Source organism: Amblyraja radiata, chromosome 9, assembly GCF_010909765.2.
Source record: "Amblyraja radiata isolate CabotCenter1 chromosome 9, sAmbRad1.1.pri, whole genome shotgun sequence".
Taxonomy (NCBI): Eukaryota; Metazoa; Chordata; class Chondrichthyes; order Rajiformes; family Rajidae; genus Amblyraja; species Amblyraja radiata.
The window spans coordinates 44,111,575-44,133,141 of record NC_045964.1 but is presented as its reverse complement, the minus strand read 5'-3'; the positions used below and the strand labels follow the sequence as shown (position 1 = coordinate 44,133,141).

At 40.2% G+C, this 21,567-nt stretch overlaps 1 long non-coding RNA gene across 1 annotated transcript; it reads right to left on the bottom strand.

Moving 5' to 3' along the window:
• Nucleotides 1-1,483: 1,483 nt before the first annotated feature.
• Nucleotides 1,484-19,660, bottom strand: LOC116977338. The gene is made up of 3 exons (XR_004413193.1): nt 19,650-19,660; nt 17,423-17,426; nt 1,484-1,607 (listed from the first exon to the last, which is right to left on the bottom strand). It is a non-coding gene; the product is annotated as an uncharacterized LOC116977338 (long non-coding RNA).
• Between the last annotated feature and the right edge of the window lie 1,907 nt (nt 19,661-21,567).

Genomic DNA, 21,567 nt, shown 5'->3' with positions numbered 1-21,567 from the left:
ATAGTAGGGACGGCACTTCTAGGTGCGGAGAGCAGGAGTTGGACAAGACAGCTACGTCTGAGCACTACAAAGAATTTACCATAAGCCAGATGATAGTTTGTTATCAGGATCTCTAATGTTATCTGTATCAAATGCACTTGATATCACGTTGAATGAATTGAATTAGCTGTGAACTAACTACTGTAACGGTGGATATTTCAGGAGGTGGTCGAAATATTCGGTGACTGGTTGCATCATATTGAGCCAGAACTTTGTGGTCTTCTCTGTTCCTTGACCTCTCAGTAACCTAACAGATAAACTACACACAGATAGAATTTGTACAAATTATTTGTTTCCATGTCGAGATTAAAACAATATAGGATACATTAGCACACTATTATTGTCTTCACGAGTGTCAAGAGACCTGTTCTTTGCCTGGGGTGAAAATCAATAGCAATCTGTATTTGCTTGTACACACTTATTAAGAATTCGTTCATTTTCAATTATTCATTTAAAAAAGATTGCAGGAGGCTTACAACCTGATTTCATTAAAGTGACTTAAGCCTTAAATGTAAGTTATTTCAAGTGAGAGACACTGATGTATTTTGATGTTAAAAATGTCTGTGTTGTATCAGTGGATGCCATTAACTATGCATTGACTGTTTACTGTATGAATGGAAACAAATGGCCTCAGGCGAAATGGTAGAGGATTGCTTCATTCCATCTGCATTTTAGTTTTAAGGCAATTATTGAAATTGATAGATCTCAGATGAGCTTCATTTGGGTTACCAGTAATAGCCCCATGTGTGAATTGTCTACGGTTTGTAATGAGAACAGGCATTCGTGTTTATTGTTGCAGATTTCAACCACCTTTGGAGGTCAGGACTTGCCAACCATGAGTGATGAGATCCATTATTTTGCACTTCCACCTCCACTTACTTTAGCAGTGAGCATGAGCTTGTAGGCTGCTAACTGCTCTATATTTATAAAAGGCAACAATAATTTTCAGCCCGGTTTACATATATTTTCCATGAAGCTCTATTCCAATTTTATTTATTTATTTTTAAAAATATTTTTATTGGAAGTGATGTACAATAATATAAGGCATAAATAACATATTACATTTCATGTACAACTTCTTGTTTTAAATTTAATAGTAGAAAAAAAGAGTAAGGAAAGCAAGAAATAGAGAGCGAGAGAATATTATATATCTCAAAAAAGATAAGAAGAAGGTGATGTGAACTAAAATAAAAAGAATAGAGGAGAGAAAAGAGAAAAGAAAAAAAAAGAAAGAAGTTGAAAGGGATATGCCTCCTTCGTATCTTTACCCACCTCTCACCCGGTTCTGAAACACTTAATTTCTAAGGTTGTGTTGCACCACATGCTTGTAATAAGTCGACAAATGGAGGTCAAATCTTTAAGAATTGGTCTGATTTGCCTGAATGGACGAATCTCATATCTTCAAGGTGTAACATTTCCGACATTTTTGAAATCCACATTTTGAGCGTCGGTGCGGGTGCATTTTTCCAGAATTTAAGTATACGTTTTTTTGTTGTTATTAAGCCATAATTAAGTAGACATTTTTGAGATGAAGTTAGCTTACATCCGTCTTCCATTGATCCAAAGATCTATTACAATTTGTAATCCAATATTAAGTAAAACTGTTTATGTGTAATATATTTGTATCTATTTTTGTGCCAGTGAATATGCATGCATATGTGCAGATATTATCCAATTAGTGGTGTGGTGTGCGTGAAACTAAGGTTCAGCATTGTCATTTAGATCTCTGCATTTTTTTAAACTAATGTCAATATTGATTCAAGATTGGAAGCTGCAGTCACAAACTGTGGACCTTATTAGAAATCTGTCACAACAAGTCAATAATATAAATTATGCCATGAATCCATCAATGAAGGAATAGGCTATAGATTTTAGAATCTAAAACCAAGAGCAGTATTGCGCAGAAATAGGCCCTTTAAATCACAATGTCTGTGCTGAACATAATGCCAAGAGCATCTCTTATTTGCCTGCACATAATCCATATCCCTTAATTCCCTGCATATCTTAACAATTATGTGCCCATCTACAAGTGTATTAAATGCTTCTATTGTAACTGCCTCCTCTACCCCCCATCCCCTGTAGTGCATTCCAAGCACTCACTAGCCTGTATAAAATTAAACTTGCCCTGTACATCTACTTTATACTTTACCCCTCTCACCTTAAAGCTGTGTCCTCTACTATTTGATGTTTCCATCCTGGGAAAATGGTTGCAACTGTCTACCCTATCTACGGTTCATAACTTTGTATGCTTCCGGAAGTGGCGGCGCAGTGATACGGCTGCGGCTCGCCTGCAGTCTGTATGTTTTTACTTTTTTGTGTTGTTTTTTTTATCTAGTTTAGTAATTTTTTTGGTTATTAGGTGGTGTTATGTGTGTGGGGGGAGGGTGAAACAGGGCTTTCTGTCTCTTCCTTCGGGGGAATGCGACTTTTTTGTCGTATCCCCCTTCTCTTCCCCCGTCTGCGCTGAGGCCTAATGGCGGAGCTGGCGGCCTCCAACCTGCGACCGACCTCGAGGGTCCGGAGGTAGAACCAGCCAGGACTCACCAACGCGAGGCTGGCCGTCTTCAAGCTGCGGCGGCGTTCGGGCAGCGGCACGACTCGGCGCTCCGGTGAGAGCGGACGGCGCGGGGCTGAGACACTCCCGTGCAGGCAGCACGGCTACCGGCTGGAAGGCGCTCCCGTGGGGGCAGCCCGGTGCGGGGCTGAGACGCTGCCGTGTGGGTGGCCTGGCTACCGGCTGGAAGGCGCTCCGGTGAGGGCGGACCGGCTCCCGGCTGGAAGGTGCTCCCGTGGGGGCAGCCCGGTGCGGGGCTGAGACGTTGCCGTTGCCGTATGGGCGGCCCGGTGCGGGGCGGAGACGGTGCTCCGGTGGCTGAGGCGGCGTTCTGGTCGCGGCGACCTGGATCCGGGGCTCGGCCGCGGGCCAGTGGATGACAATGTCGGGAGCTCGCAGATCACAGGTTGATGCCTGTTTTCCGGAGCACCCGTTGCAACAGCTGCGTCCGCTGGACTGGAGGGCGGCAGCTTCGACCACCCCCGGGCCGCGGAGCTTGAACCGCGGGACTGACTTACCATCGCCCGGTGGGGTATCGCCTCGGCGCAGAGGGAGAAGAGGAGGGAAGAGACAGTAACTCTAAGACTTTTGCCTCCATCACAGTGAGGAGGTGTTTGGTAAACTCACTGTGGTGGATGTTAATTTGTGTTTATTGTGTGTTGTTATTATTACATGTATGGCTGCAGGCAACAGCATTTCGTTCAGACCGAAAGGTCTGAATGACAAATAAAGGATTCAATTCAATTCAATTCTATGAGGTCTCTCTTCAATCTCTGGCACTCCAGAGAAAGCAATGCAAGTCTGCCCAACCTCTCCCTGTAGCTAATACCCCCTAATCCAGGCATACAGGCAAACCTCCTCTGCACCTTTTCCAAAACCTCTACACCCTTCCTGTAATGGGACGACCAGAACTGCACACAATATTCCAAATGCGGCCGAACCATAGTCCTATAAGTTACATTGTGACTTACTCACTTTTATACTCAATGCCCCGACCAATGAAGGCAAGCATACTACATGCCTTCTTTACTACTCTATCTACTTGTGTTGCCAGTTTCAGAGAGGTATGGACTACAAGATCGCTCTGTACATCAATGCTGGTAAGGGTCATGGCATTCATTATATATTTTCTCCATGCATTCAACCTGCCAAAGTGCAACTCCTCAGCTTGGATCTGTCATCACAAACTTCATCTTCAACTTCAACTTGGATCACAAACTCCATCTGTCATTTCTCTGCTCCTTTTCTGTAGCTGATCAATTACCCACTGTATACTTTCACAGCCTTGCTCACAGTCCTCGATCTCAGCAATCTTGGTGTCAGCTGCAAATTTACTAACCAACCCGTCTACATTAACGTCCAAGTCATTTATATATGTCACTAACACACTGCATAGAACCTGGTGGAACTCCACTGGTCTCGGATATTCAGCTTGAATATTGTCTTTCCTGCAAAACCCTATGTTTTCTATCAGTAAACCAGTTCTGAATCCGTATGACCAAATCACTGTTAATCCTGTGCATCTTAATCTTATGGATCAGCCTTCCAGAGGAGATTTCATCAAATGCCTTACTAAAATCCATGCAGATACCATTCACCAACTTATCCTCATTGATCACCTTTGTCACCTCCTTAAAAAACTCAATCAAGTTAGGAAGTCTTCGGAAAGTATGAAATAAAAATGAGTTTTCTGTTTAGAATTAAAATGTTTAATTGTTATTGTAGTGTTTAAATTGAGATATTATGCATTCATAAATTAAATTGGGTAATTTTTTGCCTGCCTTGTACATTAATTGTGCATTAAGCATTTCTCATGCCCAGTTGAAGCAAGATCCTAGCTACTGGGTTTAACCTGTTCCATTTTTTATTTAGTGTTTGTGTATTTTGAAAGTTGACAACTAAGCTTAGGGAACCACATATAACACATGACATCTGGCTTACCAATTCAGTCTTTATTGTAAGAAATAAATTAAAATGATTAATGAGACGTTGAATGTAATGTGTTGTGATTTAAGTGTGGATTGCTCACTTAAATTAAATATATAATTTTAAAATCCTGATTAAAATTTGTAAATGATTCAATTAAAGAAATGTTGGCAAGTCAGTTGAAAACAATTCATGGTTTAATTAAAAGTTAATATGAAAACCTGTTGCAGAGATTATATAATATACCTCAATTTTAAACTTTTATTACATCATACATTTTACATACAGAATTAATAGATTTTATTCAAATTAGTTCAGAAAATTATCTCATAAAAGCACAGTTTCTGAATCATAGATAATAAAACTAATATACGACTCTGGCTAAACATCAGATTACAGAAGCACCAGAGGGGAAGCTTCAAGAGAACATCACTGGGGTCAGAATTAAATTCAAGCCATCCAAATCAAGAAGCATTTCTATAAATAAAGGCAAACTGACAGATCAAAGGTTCTTCATTGATCAAGAACCTATTCCAACTGTCAGAGAAGCCAATCAAAAGTCTGGGAAGATGGTATAACTCTAAACTGAAGGACACTGATCAGGCTAACGAGTTTAGGCAAGCAGTCATCAATGGTCTGGCGAACATCGACCGATCCATGCTGCCTGGAAAGATGAAAATCTGGTGCCTGCAGTTTGGGTTACTACCTCACCTTATGTGGCCACTAACCATGTATGACACCACCCTCACAAGAGGCGAGAAGATAGAAAGAACAATCAGCTCTTTCGTGAGAAAGTGGTTAGGTGTTCCTCGGTGCTTGAGCAGCGTAGGCCTGTACGGTCAAGGGATACTCCAGCTGCCTCTCTCTAGTCTCACAGAGGAGTTCAAGTGCACTAAAGTCAGACTAGAGATGACCCAGGCAGAATCAAGGGACACTGTCATCCGAGCTGCTGCGCCAACCCTGGCAACAGGAAAGAAGTGGACGGCTAAGAATGCGACACAGCAGGCAAAATCGGCTCGCCACCAAGGTGACATGGTAGGGCAAATCCAACACGGACAAAGTGGCTTGCGGCTTGGCGGAAAGCGACCTTGCTGGAACAAGGCATCATCACTGGAGCGCCGGAAGTTGGTCGCGGCCGAAGTCCGCCGACAGGAGGAGTCGAGTAGGTGTGCCAAGGCTGTGTCGCAAGCTAAACAGGGCCAGTGGATGAGATGGGAGAGTGTGGAAAAGAGGAAGATCAAGTGGAAGGACATGTGGGAGATGGAGGCGAGCAGGATATGTTTCCTCATTCGGGCAACCTATGATGTCCTTCCTAGCCCAAAAAATCTCAACCAGAGATTATGCAGAGATTATATAATATAACTCAATATTAAAATTTTATTACATCATACATTTTACAGAATTAATAGATTTTATTCAAATTAGTTCAGAAAATTATCCTCAAATACTTCATAAAAGCACAGTTTCTGAATCATAGATAATAAAACTAATGTACAACTCTGGTTAAACATCGGATTACAGAAGCAACGCAGTGTATGGAATTGGTGAGAGTGCAGAGGACATCTAAGAAAGATAGAGTCATACAGCGTGGAAACAAACCTTTCAGCCCAACTTGTCCGCGCTGGCCAACATGCCCCATCTACACTAGTCCTACCTGCCTACGCTTGACCCGTATCCCTCTAAAATATCCCTCATAAAATAACAGGACTGGAAAATGCTGTATTGAAGAAAGCTTGGATAATGTAGGAGTATTTTCTTTAGAACTATGAAATTTGAAAGGAGACTGAATTGAAGTGTATAAAATTATAAAGGAACTAACTAGAATAAATGGAGAAAATATATACCCCTTCGCAGAGTGGCCCAAAACTAGCGCATAGATTGAATGTACTTGGCAGAAGTATTAGAGAGAAGATGAGAAACCCTTTTATTTGAAATTCACAGTTTGAAAGGACGGCAGAGGTAAAAGCTCTCACCATATTTAGAAGTCTCTGGGTGTGTAATTGAGCTGTGATGTTGAGCTACAGATCAAATGCTGCAAGGTGGGATTAGGTAGGTGGCTTCTTTTTCAATTAGCACCAGTATGAAAGGCTGAATGATTTCTTTATATGTAATACATTTTCTATGTTACATGTATTTGATAAGTATTTCTTATCAAAAATATGAAATTAATGTTTAGCTAGATAAAAGATTGTTTTACGAAAAAAGCCGGGAGAAACAGAATTGTTCTTGTACTTTAAGCGGAACAAAGAGTTGTATATTGGTTCTTTATTAATAATCAAGCCATAATAATTATAATAAGAAAGGTCCTGAACCGAAACATGATCTATTCCCTCTACAGATGCTACCTAGCCTGCTGAGTTACATACAGAACATAGAACATATTTGTGTGCCTATCTAAAAGCCTCTATTGTATATGACACCAACACCACCATTGACGGTACATTCCACTATGAGTAGAAAAACTTGGTCTGCACACTTCCTTTATACTTGCCCCTCTCACCATAAAGCTATAACAATGCAAGTCCTTGATAGTTCCACCCAGGGAAATAGGTTCTAACTATCTACCCTATTTATGCCTCTCATTATTTTATGTACTTCTATTAGTCTTCCCTTAGCGTTGAATGCTCCAGAGAAAACAATTCAAGTTTGCCTAACCTCGCCTTATAGCTAATACCCTCTAATCAAGGTAGCACTTTGGTAAACAATAAACAATAGACAATAGACAATAGGTGCAGGAGTAGGCCATTTGGCCCTTTGAGCCAGCACCGCCATTCAATGTGATCAAGGCTGATCATTCCCAATCAGTACCCCGTTCCTGCCTTCTCCCCATATCCCCTGACTCCGCAAAGACCTATCTAGCTCTCTCTTGATAGTATCCAGAGAACCGGCCTCCACCGCAGAGAATTCCATCGACTCACAACTCTCTGTGTGAAAAAGTGTTTCCTCATAATAATAATAATAATGTTTTGTTTATAGGGACAGTGCATATTAATGAACATTTGCATGTAAATATGCGAGATTGTAGCCAATCAGTAGCTAATTTACGTCTCTAGTCCCAGGCAAAGGTAGGTGAAGTGTCTTGCCCAAGGACACAACGACAGTACACACTCCAAGCAGGATTCGAACCGGCTACCTTCAGGTTGCCAGCCGAACACTTAGCCCATTGTGCCATCTGTCATCTACGTTCTAAATGGCTTACCCCTTATTCTTAAACTGTGGCCCCTGGTTCTGGACTCCCCCATCATCGGGAACATGTTTCCTGCCTCTAGCGTGTCCAACCCTTAATAATCTTATATGTTTCAACAAGATCCCCTCTCAAAGTACAGCACAGGAACAGGCCCTTCAGGCCACAGTGACTGTGCAGAATGTAATGCCAAACTAATTGTGTCTGTCTGCAAATTATCCTTATTTCTCCATTCCTTGCCTACTCACTTGCCTATCTAAAAGCCTCTTAAACACCACTGTTGTATCTGCTTCCACCATCACCTCTGGCAGAGCATTTCAAGCATTCAGCACCTACTGTGTAAAAAAAACTTGCGGTATCTATCTATCTATCTATCTATCTATCTATCTATCTATCTATCTATCTATCTATCTATCTATCTATCTATCTATCTATCTATCTATCTATCTATCTATCTATCTATCTATCTATCTATCTATCTGTCTGTCTGTCTGTCTGTCTGTCTGTCTGTCTGTCTGTCTGTCTGTCTGTCTGTCTGTCTGTCTGTCTGTCTGTCTATCTATCTATCTATCTATCTATCTATCTATCTATCTATCTATCTATCTAGGTTTGTACCTATATTTGCGCAAAAACTGTACACGATAGGGCTACAATTTTTGCATCACCTTACTCACCATTGTCCTGTGATGTCAATTAAACAAGTTTCGTTCAGGTTGATGGTATATTTTACGTTATTGACATTTTAAGCTTTACAAAAACCACTTCAAAAATCCTCTCCACTTGCCCTGCCAGTCAGCAGTGTTCCACCCCACAATGACATCACAACGGGATCTCATTTACATTAAAAAAACTCAGTTTTAGTAAACACAGTGGCGTTCCACCTCACAATGACGTCACAATGGGATCCCAAATTTCATTTGCATAAAAAAATGTTTTAAAAAACATTTCATTGCGATTTTCATTGTGGAGTGGTGCATTTTATTAGCCTACGCACACTAGTTGACAGTTTACACTTATACCACATATACAAACCCAAGCCAATTAACCTACAAACTAGTATGTTTTTGGAGTGTAGGAGAAAACCAAAGATCTCTGAGAAAACCCACGCGTTCATGGGGAGAACCTACAAACTCCGTAAGACAGCATCCGTAGTCAGGATCGAACCTGGGACTCAGGCGTTGCAAGCGCTGTAAGGCAGCAACTTTACTGCTGTGCCACCGTGCCTCCCAAAACATTGTGCTGTTTAAACTTCTCCATTCTAAGACGAACAATTAAAATTCTCCAGTCCCGTCACAGGAACAGTCCCTGACAAGGAAATGTGTTCTGCAACCTCTCACTGAGGATTTGACATTCTCAGTGTAGTGCCCCCTTCGTAAACACAATAGAATATCTGTCTTGAGTACAGCTGGCAATTCTGAGGCAAATTAAAAAAAATCCCCTTGAGCTTATTTTGTTTGCCAAATGTAAAATCTGCCATCAACATTTGGTTACTTCTTCTTACGAACGAAACAGAAACCAAATGAATAGTTAGATCTCAAGCCGGGTGTTGAGTTGGCAGGTTGTTGTCTCAATTGGTTACTGTTTTATCGTCAATAAAATACGATAAAATTCTTAATATATTTTAAAACCATAACATGCATGGTTGGATTTATACAGAACAAAATAGGTTGAAATTGCCATTAATTCAAAAAAGCATTTTGATTAATATTATTGTATCATCTGCAAGTAACGTTATTTTAACAGCTGAAAATGCTGCTGAAAAATATACAGAACAATATACAATATATATTGGTGATAACTTTAGAAAATGTCACTCTAGACTTTTTCAAATGTTTCCTTACATCCAAAATAAATCTTATTTTTTAGAGCCGCCTCAAAGGGCTGCATATGTCAATTTCGTCGGATGCCCCAATGGGAATTGATTCACCCTCGGAATGTTACTCATTGTTATGCATTAAGTGAAGTTTGAAGGAAATAAACTATTCTGTAAAATGATGGCACAGATCTGTAGATTTCATATCAAATCATCTAAACATTAACACGAGTTAATGGACCAGGGCTCCTTCACTTAAAATGTGAATGAAAGGTCTAACATGCAAAATTCAGAATGAAAATCCGAATTGCCAAGCTTTAAATTCACTTGACCTGTGAGTAAATTACCTAATCAAAAAACTATTTTAGACCAGCTATATAAAAGGAAGCTTGTCACATTGGGCCAAATGAAAATTGGGATGCTGAGTCAGTGGATGGAAATAAGTGAACTGATCCAAGAGTCTGTTGTCAAGGATATGTTTAGTATGTCCTATATTATTAACTCTGGATCATCGGAAGATGCAGCTGCGTTGACCAAAAATAGTTTCAGATTGGCAGAATATTCTCTATTTTCTAGTGCTGCTTAGCCCTTTGGGAGCACGAGGCTAGAATATGCTGTCAACCTGATTGACAGTAATGGTGCTTGCAATTATTTGTCCATGAATGATACAATATTTTCAGGCTAATAGTGTGTGTGTGTATACACAAAAGTTGTTATTTAGATTGTGATATTGGGTGGTGGCTTTGGAAAAATAGTGCCTCACATTCTGCCCCTCTATTGAAAGGCATTGACTGCCAATTAACTTGCACAGCAGATGTTAAATGAGTCCTCCACATATTTAGTTAGCCAAGTGTATTATAACTGTTGATTGCAGTTTATTTGTGGCTCCGATAGGCACAATAATAGAAAGGTTTGGAATAATATGGACAAATGGGACCTCCTTAGATGGGGCAGCTTGGTTTGCATGGATGTTTTGGGTCAAAGAGTCTGTTTCCTTGACTTTTTTGAAGAGACTTCAAATTTTTTTTTAATGGATTTAGAAAATGTCAAGCTTAGAATTAAAAGAAATATTCTGTTTCCTTTCACTTTTTGTCTCTGAATCGTTCTTTCCCTCCTTTCTTTCTCTCTCTGTACCTGATCTGCTTTCATTTTTGTTTGCCCTAGTTATACTTGCTTCTAAGTTTCAGTCATGTCAGTTTTTCTTATATTCGCTGTTCTTAAATCTGATTTTCTACAGAGATATCTTCTTAGTTGTCCGATTCACTCAAGTCCCAAATGTGTCTTTTTCCTTGCTAGATCATAATCTAGACACAAAGGACTGCAAGGTTTGAAGATGGGTCCCAACCCGAAACTTCACCTATTCATGCCCTCCAGAGATGTTGCCTGACCCTCTGAGTTACTCCAGCAAATTGGCTTTTTTTAGATCATAATCAATCTATACTCTCAATACTTGCAAGCAATTGTCATTTTAATTGATGTGTGCATTAGCAAAATTAACTAACCGAAACCCTTATATACTTTGCTACTGTCCATCATGGAACACTTTAGTAGTGAACAATCTTGAAGATTCCAACCTTTAATCCATGACACTGTCGATATTATATGTTGCAATTTGGCTGGCAGTAATACTGAGCAGGTCAATTCTGTAAACCTTGTGCAACATGATATTAATATTTGGGGTAGCTTTCTGGATGAATTCTAGGAACTGACATTGGATTGGATTGTAGTTTATTTATTAACCTTTCATTATTTGCAATTGCCCACCACCTTTTCATGACTATGTCCTCGGGACTCCCAGATTAGCTGCATGGTCCCAATTCCTTGATTATTTCCCTAATTCCCAACAGACATTTGCCTAATCTATCCCTGATCTATCCCTCAATGACCACTCCCTAAAAATCCCCACAACTATCTTCTTCTTTCTATCCTATCATCTCTTAATGTACACCAAAACCAGGAGAATGTCAAGCCTTTATCTCTTTGTTTGATATAAATCACAACAGTAATAAATAAGTTGCAAAGAAAATTAGCATTAAGTAGATTACCTTTAGGTGCAAAGGCTTTTACAAACCATCAAAATAAAAAGTACCATCAGTTTCATTAGAAGAGCATCAATTGTATTTTAGTTAGAGTAATATTCCAGTAAAAAAACTTGACATGTTGCTGCATCATGTGATCCTGAGCCCCATAAGTGCAATATAGCCCATCATGTCTTTACTACACTAGATCTTCTGCAGTTGTCTAAATCCTTCATCTATTTGTGATCATAACAAGTGATTTATCTGTTATGATATGACATGGAAAAACACTGAGCAGGATGTAAAAGAAGTAGAATTTATCGTGGAGACTGAAAAAGGGGTATCGAGCTGAAATGTGTCTGTCCATTTTCCTCCAGAGATGTTGTTTGGCCCGCTGAGTTCCACTAGCACTTTGATTTTTGCTCAAGATTCCAGCATCTGCAGTTCCTCGTGTCCCTGCTCTAATTTTTTATGAATATTTAAAAGATGGCTAAAGATGCTGCCACTAATTTTAAAGTTGACAGAAGGAAAATCAGGAGACTGATCTTCAAAGAGTAGTTATGGATAGAAACAGATTTATCAAGAGATGCAACTGCAGAGGCAATTGCACATGGATATTGACATTGAAGTGATGTACTGGGTTGTGGAGAATCATTTAGGGTTGATAGGGATCAGGATAGCACAAGAGCTGAAGTGTGCAACTGGAAATTAGGATGAACCTGCCTGGTGCAATCTGGAACCCAGGAAATCAGTAAGCAAGGCGATGGGAAAAACTGGATATATTAAACAGTAACAAAGTCGTTTTGAAGACAGCATTTCATGCCGAAATGGGAAATCTTCTGATATAGCAAATAATCATAAGTAGAATATGTCATTGACAATATTGTGGTTTGAAGCTAGTCTGAGAGATTATGAAGGCATATAAAGAATGCACAGGAGCTGAGCTATAGTTACTGGCATCTACTGAACACAATGGAAGGTCCCTTTGCTCTGTGTAGAATTTCAGCACCCCAATCAGAGGCTTTGACATCTGATATTCCCTTTTTACTGAATATATGAGATTCATATGACTTTTCTTTGGAGGCTTAACAATCAATAATTAAATCACAGTCATATAGTTTCTGCGGTGTGACTATTAGTAAGCCATTAAATTAAACAAAAGAAGCATGCACATTTTTTCATTTTTTCTTGTACACAGAAATAGTTGCTAAACTGTTCAATGGAATAAATTATGTGTATTGCATGTATTTTAAATGGTAAAAATTATACATGTATTTTGAAGGGGCGCAACATGAAAGCTGAATGGATTAATTTTTGTGAGGTGTTTTCACATACATTCTGTATAAGAGTTTCAAGGGCCTGTCCCACTTAGAGGACTGCCAGGGACCAGTTTTAATGGAATTCACCTATGACACCTGGCTACAACCTACGACAACAGCTATATCAACCTACGACAACCCACAACAGCAAAATGTTGCCTACATTTTTTTAACATGTTGAAAGTTTTGCGGCAGTCACCTGTAGTCACCCAAAAAATCGCCTAGACGGGACAGGCCCTTAAGTAGCAATGTTACAAAATTTTGAGATTTTAAAAATCAAGTCTGTAATTTATCCCATCAGATAAAGCATAAAAATAAGTTTAATTTGACATCTAATTCACTTTCATATCTCAAGTATTTAAAAAGTTATGGCCATTTTCATACTCGGAAATGAGCATCTTGTTCCCTATTGATTTTCTATGGACATAACAAAAAAGTTGTGATCGTGAACAGTCAAAAGCCCATAACTTTCTTAAAAATTAAGAGAACTGAATGAAATTTTCAGTTATCATAGATTGAAGCATTCTGAAACAAATATAAAATAATCTTACTTGGATGACCTGAAATTAAAGCATATAATTAGTTAGTTACCTAATTGTAGCTAATTTCAGACTTCAATTACTAGATCTAAACATCTATCCATTTCTTAATAAATGATTAACATTTTTAAATAGCCTAAATGTCCAAATAATATTCACAAATAATTCACAATAAAACATGATTTTTAAATCTCATTTACATTAATTTATAGGCCAAATGGAAGGAATTCAGTGTTCAATTGCTGTAAATAAATGCCCATTTAAATCAGCTTTCTAGTGGGTCCCTGTGGAACGCGCTGGTTTAGAACGTTCACATTGCGGTAGATTTGTGCCTCAAATGCCGAGAAAAATACTGCGGGATATAATGGGGCCAAATTGAGCTACTCGCAATATTAAATTTTGTATAAAAGGATCTTTAGAAGCCCTTTTGAATGTAAAAATATACAACCTAACTTCTGCTATTTTCTTTATGAGACCCTGCGGTTGCTGGCGCTCGCGGGTTTAAAGATTGATTTTTAAACTACTATAACTATTATTCAAGGCCTTTAAACCTAATAATAGCTTTTGCGACGGGGTCTTCCAGCGATTTTTCGTTAATAATTAACTAGGCTGAACATCTTCGATTTGAACAGCCTAGAGAAAATCGCGTTTTAAACCCGCCCCCTCTAAACGGCGCCAAAATCGCGCACACCCACAGCGGCAGATTTTCAAAGACGCTTCAGGTAGGCTTTGCAACATACCTACCTTAAGTGAGTCACATCGACAATTGTCTTTCCTAGGTCAGAGTCGGTCAGAGTAAAACCCTGAACCATTACCGCATACTTCATCAGTTCAATATGCAAAATGAATTGTAAGCTTCATGATAAACATTACATAGAATCAAAAATCCTTTCCAAACAATGACCGTATATTTTAGTTCTTTAAAATAAACTAATGTTAAGGTGTAAGATGGTACTGAATTTCTGTTCCCAGTCATTTCCATGTACCTGACTACAGATAAGATGAAATTATCTATTTCAGTGACGCAAGGGAATCCAATAAATATAGCAATGTTATTGTCCCAATGGCATCATTGTGATATATCTGTACATAGGTATGTAAATGAGTCATGTGAGTATGATATAAGTATGTAATCTCATGTGCGATGTAGGCACAGGTAGTAGTTTGTTATTTGTCTTCAATATAAAGTTAGAATATGTTTTGATGTTCCTGGTGTCGCCTAGAATTGATTTAATGTTGTGCTCTGCAGTACTAGCAAAGAGCCTGCCTCCAAATACATCTTCAATTGGCAATAAGGTTTGGATATCAGGACAAGGAAGAAATTATATAGTTTTGAAGAAACTTTGAACAGCCCTATTGTGGATTGATAATTATCAGAACTGAACCGAGAAGATGAAAATGAAAATAAAAAATAAACTGCACCAGCTTAAAATAAGAAATATAAACAAAATATGTGAGAAGTACTCAGCAGGTTAGGCAGCATCTGTGGAGAGAGAAACAACCTTCAGTCAAAGACTCTTCTTCAGAACAGTGAAGGGTTATCGATCTGAAATATTATCTATTGCATCTCCCTGAGGATGCTGAAAATCCCACAGCCAGGGAAGAGGAAATGGCCACAATGTCAATGTTTTATTGACTATTGGTGCTCAGTGAGTCAGTAAATTTGTGTTTAGTTCCAAGGCAACAGGAATGAAAAAGCAGCAGTAGTTACTAGCATTGTGAGAGACTCGGAGATGCCGATAACTGGAGAAAGGATGGGAGAATTAAACACAGGAGCATAGTGCTGAGAAGCTATTGAGTGCAGCAATAGTCCCTGCTTAAAAGGTAAATGGGACAACATATAATTCCAAGGACTGATGAGGTATTTGGACAATCTAGAGAGTAAAATCGAGCATGTGAGCCTTTCTCAACATGCATACAGAGAATAGAAATGTTCTTTATTGCAAGTAATATTACAGAAGTAAGAATAATATTAAAATGTACAATCATTGAATGCTTTAAAGTGTGTAAGCAGGATGTTCCATTAACATCGAACGTAGAAAATAGGTGCAGGAGTAGGCCATTCGGCCCTTCGAGCCTGCACCGCCATTCAATATGATCATGGCTGATCATCCAACTCGGTATCCTGTACCTGCCTTCTCTCCATACCCCCTGATCCCTTTAGCCACAAGGGCCACATCTAACTCCCTCTTAAATATAGCCAATGAACTGGCCTCAACTACCTTCTGTGGCAGAGAGTTCCAGAGATTCACCACTCATCTCCATTAATTGAGATTGTCCCTAAGATCTATTACCTGCATACTAATCTTGCAGTCCCATAGTATTGAATGCTTCTTTAAGAATAAGAAGGTCCTTCTATTAATGGAGATGACCTCTGGGATGTATTGCAAGCTTTGTAATTTTGTAGCCTATAAAGAAAACCAAAGAAGTTTCATTCACTGAAGTTATTGCAGAGGATGCAGCATTATTTCAGCCACTTCAAATAAAGAAAGGTACAAGTTTGGCTTGAACAATCAAAGGGCCAGCAAAACAGTCAGTGAGTGTGTCACTACATCAAAAGGTTCATCCAGACATTGCCGTGTTGATGAACTTCTACACCATGTGCTGCAGGATCGATTTCTGTGTGGCTTAAATAATTGAAGGCACTGAATCTGGCTTGCAAAACTGCACTCAATAACAATGGTATTGAAAAATGCACCCATCACCAAGCACAAATGTGACTGCAAATGGTATCTCCATACTTCTGACAGCAAGGCAGGGGGTGAGAATGTATGGCATTGAATGGGAATGGCTGGATGCAATAAGATTTCAAAATCACACTACAGATAAGCAATTAATTGGTAAAAATGAATATAGATACGGCAACGGGATTTTCTAAGGTGGGAAGAGATACCAACAGTAGGAAATCTAGCCATCTAGCATTAACAAAAACATATTTAATTTCAAAACATACTCTGTTGAATGAGGGAATATACAAATAAAATGTATTATACTTTGTGATTGTCAACGATTAGAAATACCACATTGTCGATAAAAGCATAGTGACCAATATTATTTGATAAGAACTGGCATAGGAAATTAAAGATCATTTGAAAGAAATCTTTAATATCCATGAACATATTGCAAATGCATTCTTGCAAATGCTATCACAAAAATATGGGAAAAAATGAAGAGAGCTCTGCATATCAATGAGAGCCATGGCATGTCTGGATTATTTGGTGCTGTGAACGCCATCCATGGTCCAAATATTGGCTCTCTGCCCATCCCACCGAGAGCCAAGAAAGGGTATGACCTCATCAAGCACAGGAACACTTTGAAATCCACGTCAATTAAATCAATGAAGAAGGGTCCTGACCCCAAGCACCGTCTGTCCATTCTCACCACAGATGCTGCATGACCTGCTGAGCTACTCCAGCAATTTGTGTTCTGCTCAAGATTCCAGCATCTGCAGTTCATTGTGCCTTCACTACTTTATCCTCGATGTATGTGTCCTGGACATCATCCCATAGCAACCTGTCTGGGCCAGCCTTGCTGCCACTCCAGGCTGACAACAAATGAAGGCAGCTATATTTCAGTTTATAAAACGAAAACATTCTCAGGAGCAGACAGCAGCTCTTCAGAAACCCTAAGAATTTGCAGTAAAGAGCTGCAGTCACAACCCACAGTCTCATCGTCCACATCTGTGAGGAAGAGGTTTTACCAGATCTCAATATGCTGTTGTCATGACCGTATTCAAGGGAGGAGACGCATCTGACAATGGTATTCATAGATGGGTCTGCCATAGGGAAAGCCATTGCTTGGCCCCTCATTAATGGCCTCCTCCCAGTGATCATTTAAAGGCAGAGTAAACATGATCTTTACTGTACAATAATTCCAAGAAAAATGCAGGAAGCAGTACCAGCCAACACATATGGTCTTCTTGGACCTTACTAAAGCCTTTGACCATGAATCAAACCAGTGGGATACCCTCATCAAATTCAGCAGCTTGTAGAAACTCATCTCCGTTTGCTGCATGACATCATGCAGCCACAATCCTCATCAATAGATTTATTATAGAACTAATCTCAGTGAAGGCAGGTGTCAAACAAGGCCTTGTCATTGCCCCAATAATTATTTTGACTTTTCTCGCTGCAATGTTGCACGTCACCTGTGGCTTCCTGTGGGAGTGGAGCTAATCTTCAGACCCAATATGAAACCTGAACCCGCAGTGACAAAACTCCAGTAATGAGGACACCAGTAGATGAGCTGCAGCGTGTAAATAAACTTTGTGTTCATCATGCTTGCTTGAGCTCACAGAATTAACCTTACATTTGACATCTTTTGACCAAGATCCTCTATTGCTCTGTCTACCCTATAGCCTCCAACATTAAAGGACCATGAAGTGATCTTTAAAATCTCTATCCACTTCTTATATGCAATAATGAGCATGTTTCCTCTGTTTAATCTCCTCTGGGAAAGGTCCTCTGCTTTTACTGTGAAGAAAAGCATGAAGACTTGGGAGTTTGGGACAGTTAATGGGAATGTCTTGAGGATAATCTGTATTATGGTGAAGGAGGTGCTGAACATCCTAAGGCAGTGGTTCCCAACCTTTTTTAGCTCATGGCCCCCTTGGGATCTTTTAATTTTTCTGTGCCCCCCCCCTGATATTATTAGTGGAAAAAAGTACTTCAATATTTTAATACCATCCATAAAAATATCAGTGTCTATTAATTGCACATATATTCTCTTTTATTCTATTCCACAAACATCAAAAATATTTCAATGACATAGATTTAAATTTATTAGAACTGAAATTTAGGAGGCAACAGGGTGGTAGCTCTGTGGCCCCCTTCATTAAACCTGTGGCCCCCTAAATCCCCAAAATTTTCTGTGGCCCCCCTGAAATTTGCCATGGCCCATTTGGGGCCATATGGCCTCAGGTTGGGAATCACTGTCCTAAGGCATATTAAACATAGAAACATAGAAAATAGGTGCAGGAGGAGGCCATTTGGCCCTTCGAGTCAGCACCGCGATTTATTGTGATCATGGTTGATCGTCCCAAATCAATAACCTGTGCCTGCCTTCTCCCCATATCCCTTGATTCCACTAGTCCCTAGAGCTCTATCTAACTGTCAAGGAAGATAAATCTCCTGGGCCTGATCAGATATATCGAAGGACACGGTGGGAAGTTTGAGAAGAAACTGTAATCACCCTGGCTATGATATATGAATCATGGGTGAGGTGCCGGAAGTTGTGGCTGTATTGTGCCTCCATTTAAGAAGGACTGCAAGGAAAACCCTGGGAATATTAGAAGATAGACACAAAATGCTGTAGTTACTCAGCGGGACAGGCAGCATCTATGGATAGAAGGAATAGGTGACGTTTTGGGTTGAGACGCTTCTTCAGACTGATGTCAGGGGGAGTGGGAGGTACATAGATAAGGAAGTGTATAGATGAGGAAGTGTAAGGTGTGAAAACAGGACAACGGGAATAGAGATTAAGGAAAATGTAGAATAGATCATTGTTAGTCGGGAGAAGGTAACAACAAAGCAAACAGAGATAATATGTAATCGGAAAATGACTAAACTTTTCAATGAGATGGCGGTTATATATTTTGTTGATTCAGCATTGAATTATTTTCTACTAAACAATTAAAAACACACTGCAACTTTCCATTGATAAGTTCAGTCATTTGCAACACAGTAGGAAAGGGGTTGAATATTTTGGAAGAAAGTTAAATCATTATTAACCTAATAGATACAGTGGCCAGTAATTGTTGCCTAAGTTCATCCATTAGATGAAAGGTTTTACACAATAGAACAACTTTTTCGTAACTCAGCCAATTAATCCAAACAATAATAAAAACCAAAATAGGATGGAGCATCTTACCTGTGGATGGTGCTATCAATATAAATATGGAGACTTGGCTTTCATTTCTTCTGCATCTATTGTTTTCTCAATGATTAATGTTAGGACATGGCTCATAAAGATATACTGTTTTATTAGGACAAGAGCATTAAACTATGAACTGCACTTAATTGAGCACCCGATTTATCATAGTAGAATGTCCTGAAATATATTCAAGACTTTTGAAGATAAAGGGTAACATTCTTTTATTATATTCTTCAAGTCAGGTTGAGTTTATTGCCATATGCCCACTTATGCTGATGTACAAGTACAATGAAAATCTTGCTTGCATGTAACATGACAGGCACATAATAATAATAATAATAATGGATAGATTCAGACACACATACAAAAACATAAATTATGCATACAATTCTGTGGGACAGTAAAAAGAAAATGGACTGAAAATAAATTAGTGCAAAGCACAATTTGAAAAAAAAAGAACAAGCCCATAGTAGTGCAAGAGGTGGGTCATAGTGTTCCGTTGCCGAAGCAGAATTAGGGTTGTGCATGGTGGTTCATGGACCTCATGTTTGTAAGAAAGTAGTTTTTCCTGAACTTGGTGGTATGGGACATGTATGTCACCCCTGATGGTTGAAGCAAGAAGAGGGCAAGGCCTGAATGGTGGAGTACTTGACGCAAAATGCTGTCTTCTTGAGGTGGTGCCTCGTGAAGATGTTTTCGATGGTGGAGAGGGCTGTGCACTCTCTGCAGTTTTGTTGGAGTATACGGTGACATGCTGAATTTCTGTGAACTTAAGTAGAGGCACTAGCACCCTTCTTCATGGTTACATCCATGTGCTGAGCCTAGGATAGGTCATCCAAGAAGTTAATGAGCAGCAAGAGCTGTCAACTCTATCCACCGTGGAACCGCCAATGAAAACTGGCACGTGGTCTATAGACTCCACCTTTCTGAAGTCATCATTCAAATGACATTTAAATCTGTCGCATGCTCTTAAATGCTGGTATTTTGGGTTTTTCAAGCTGTTCAAGCATGAAGGAATTTTCCAGCTGTTTGCTGCTACAGATATTCAGATAATTTACACACTCTCCTCTTACCAGCAACTGAACCCATGACCTACATTTCCGGTGGGCGGCGCGACTCACGTCGCAGCGTCCTCTGCAGTCCGTCTGTCTTTTTGTTATTTTTTGTCCCGTTTTAATGTCGTTTTTATTTATTTTTGATGGGGTATGTGTGTGTGTGTGTGTGTGTGTGTGTGTGTGTGTGTGTGTGTGTGTGTGTGTGTGTGTGTGTGTGTGTGTGTGTGTGTGTGTGTGTGTGTGTGTGGGGGGGGGGGCGGGGGGGAAACTTTTAAAATCTTTCCCCTGCATGGAGAACCCGACCTTTTCCCTGTCGGGTCTCCTTTGTCATTGGGGCTGCAACGTGGAGCGGCCTCCGGCAGGAACGACCTAGGGCTCCAGTCGCGGAGCTGCGGACCTACTCACCATCGTAGAGCTGGCCGAGTTCGGAGCGGGTGGAGCGGTGGTGGCGCGCTGCTGCGACCCGACCCCGGGGATTCGGAGGCTTACCGCAGGTCCGGTGGACAGTGACACCGGGAGCCCGCGGATCCCTGCTGGGTGACCGCTTTTCGGGGCTTCCGCAACGGCGACTTCTCCCGCCCGAGTCGCGGGGTCGAGGAGTACCTGGAGCGGGGCCTTACATCACCGCCCGGCGCGGCTTCAACGGCTGCGGGACTTTGCTAGCGCCCGCCGGGGGCTCCAACAACAAGACCCGGAGCAGGGCCTTGCATCACCTGGCGCGGCGTTAATGGCCGCGGGACAATTGCCATCGCCCGCCGGGGGCTTTGACTCTGACATCGGGAGGGGAATGGGGAGTGCAGGGGAGAGATAAGTTTTTTTGCCTTCCATCACAGCGAGGAGGAGATGCGCTGTGATGGATGTCTGTGTAAATTGTGTTGTGTCTTGGGTCTTTTTTTCTTGTGTGTATGACTGCAGAAACAACATTTCATTTGAGCCTCTATGAGGTTCAAGTGACAAATGAATTGTATTGTGTATTGTGTATTGTAAACACTTGCCAAATGTTAACTGTCCCAATTTCCTCAGAGTTACCCAGGCCAAGTGAGACCACACCAATAAAAACAAAATCACTGGTAGGGAAGCTGGAACCCCTGCACCAAAGAGAGCCATGAAAGTGCTTGACAGAGTTCAAGATTATAAATGGTTTTGAGAGAACAATGAACCATTTTCCTGGCCCGAAGGGTTGATAACCACAGATTTCAAGTGAATGGTTAAAAAAAAAAGAGGCAACACAAGGAAATATGTATTTTAG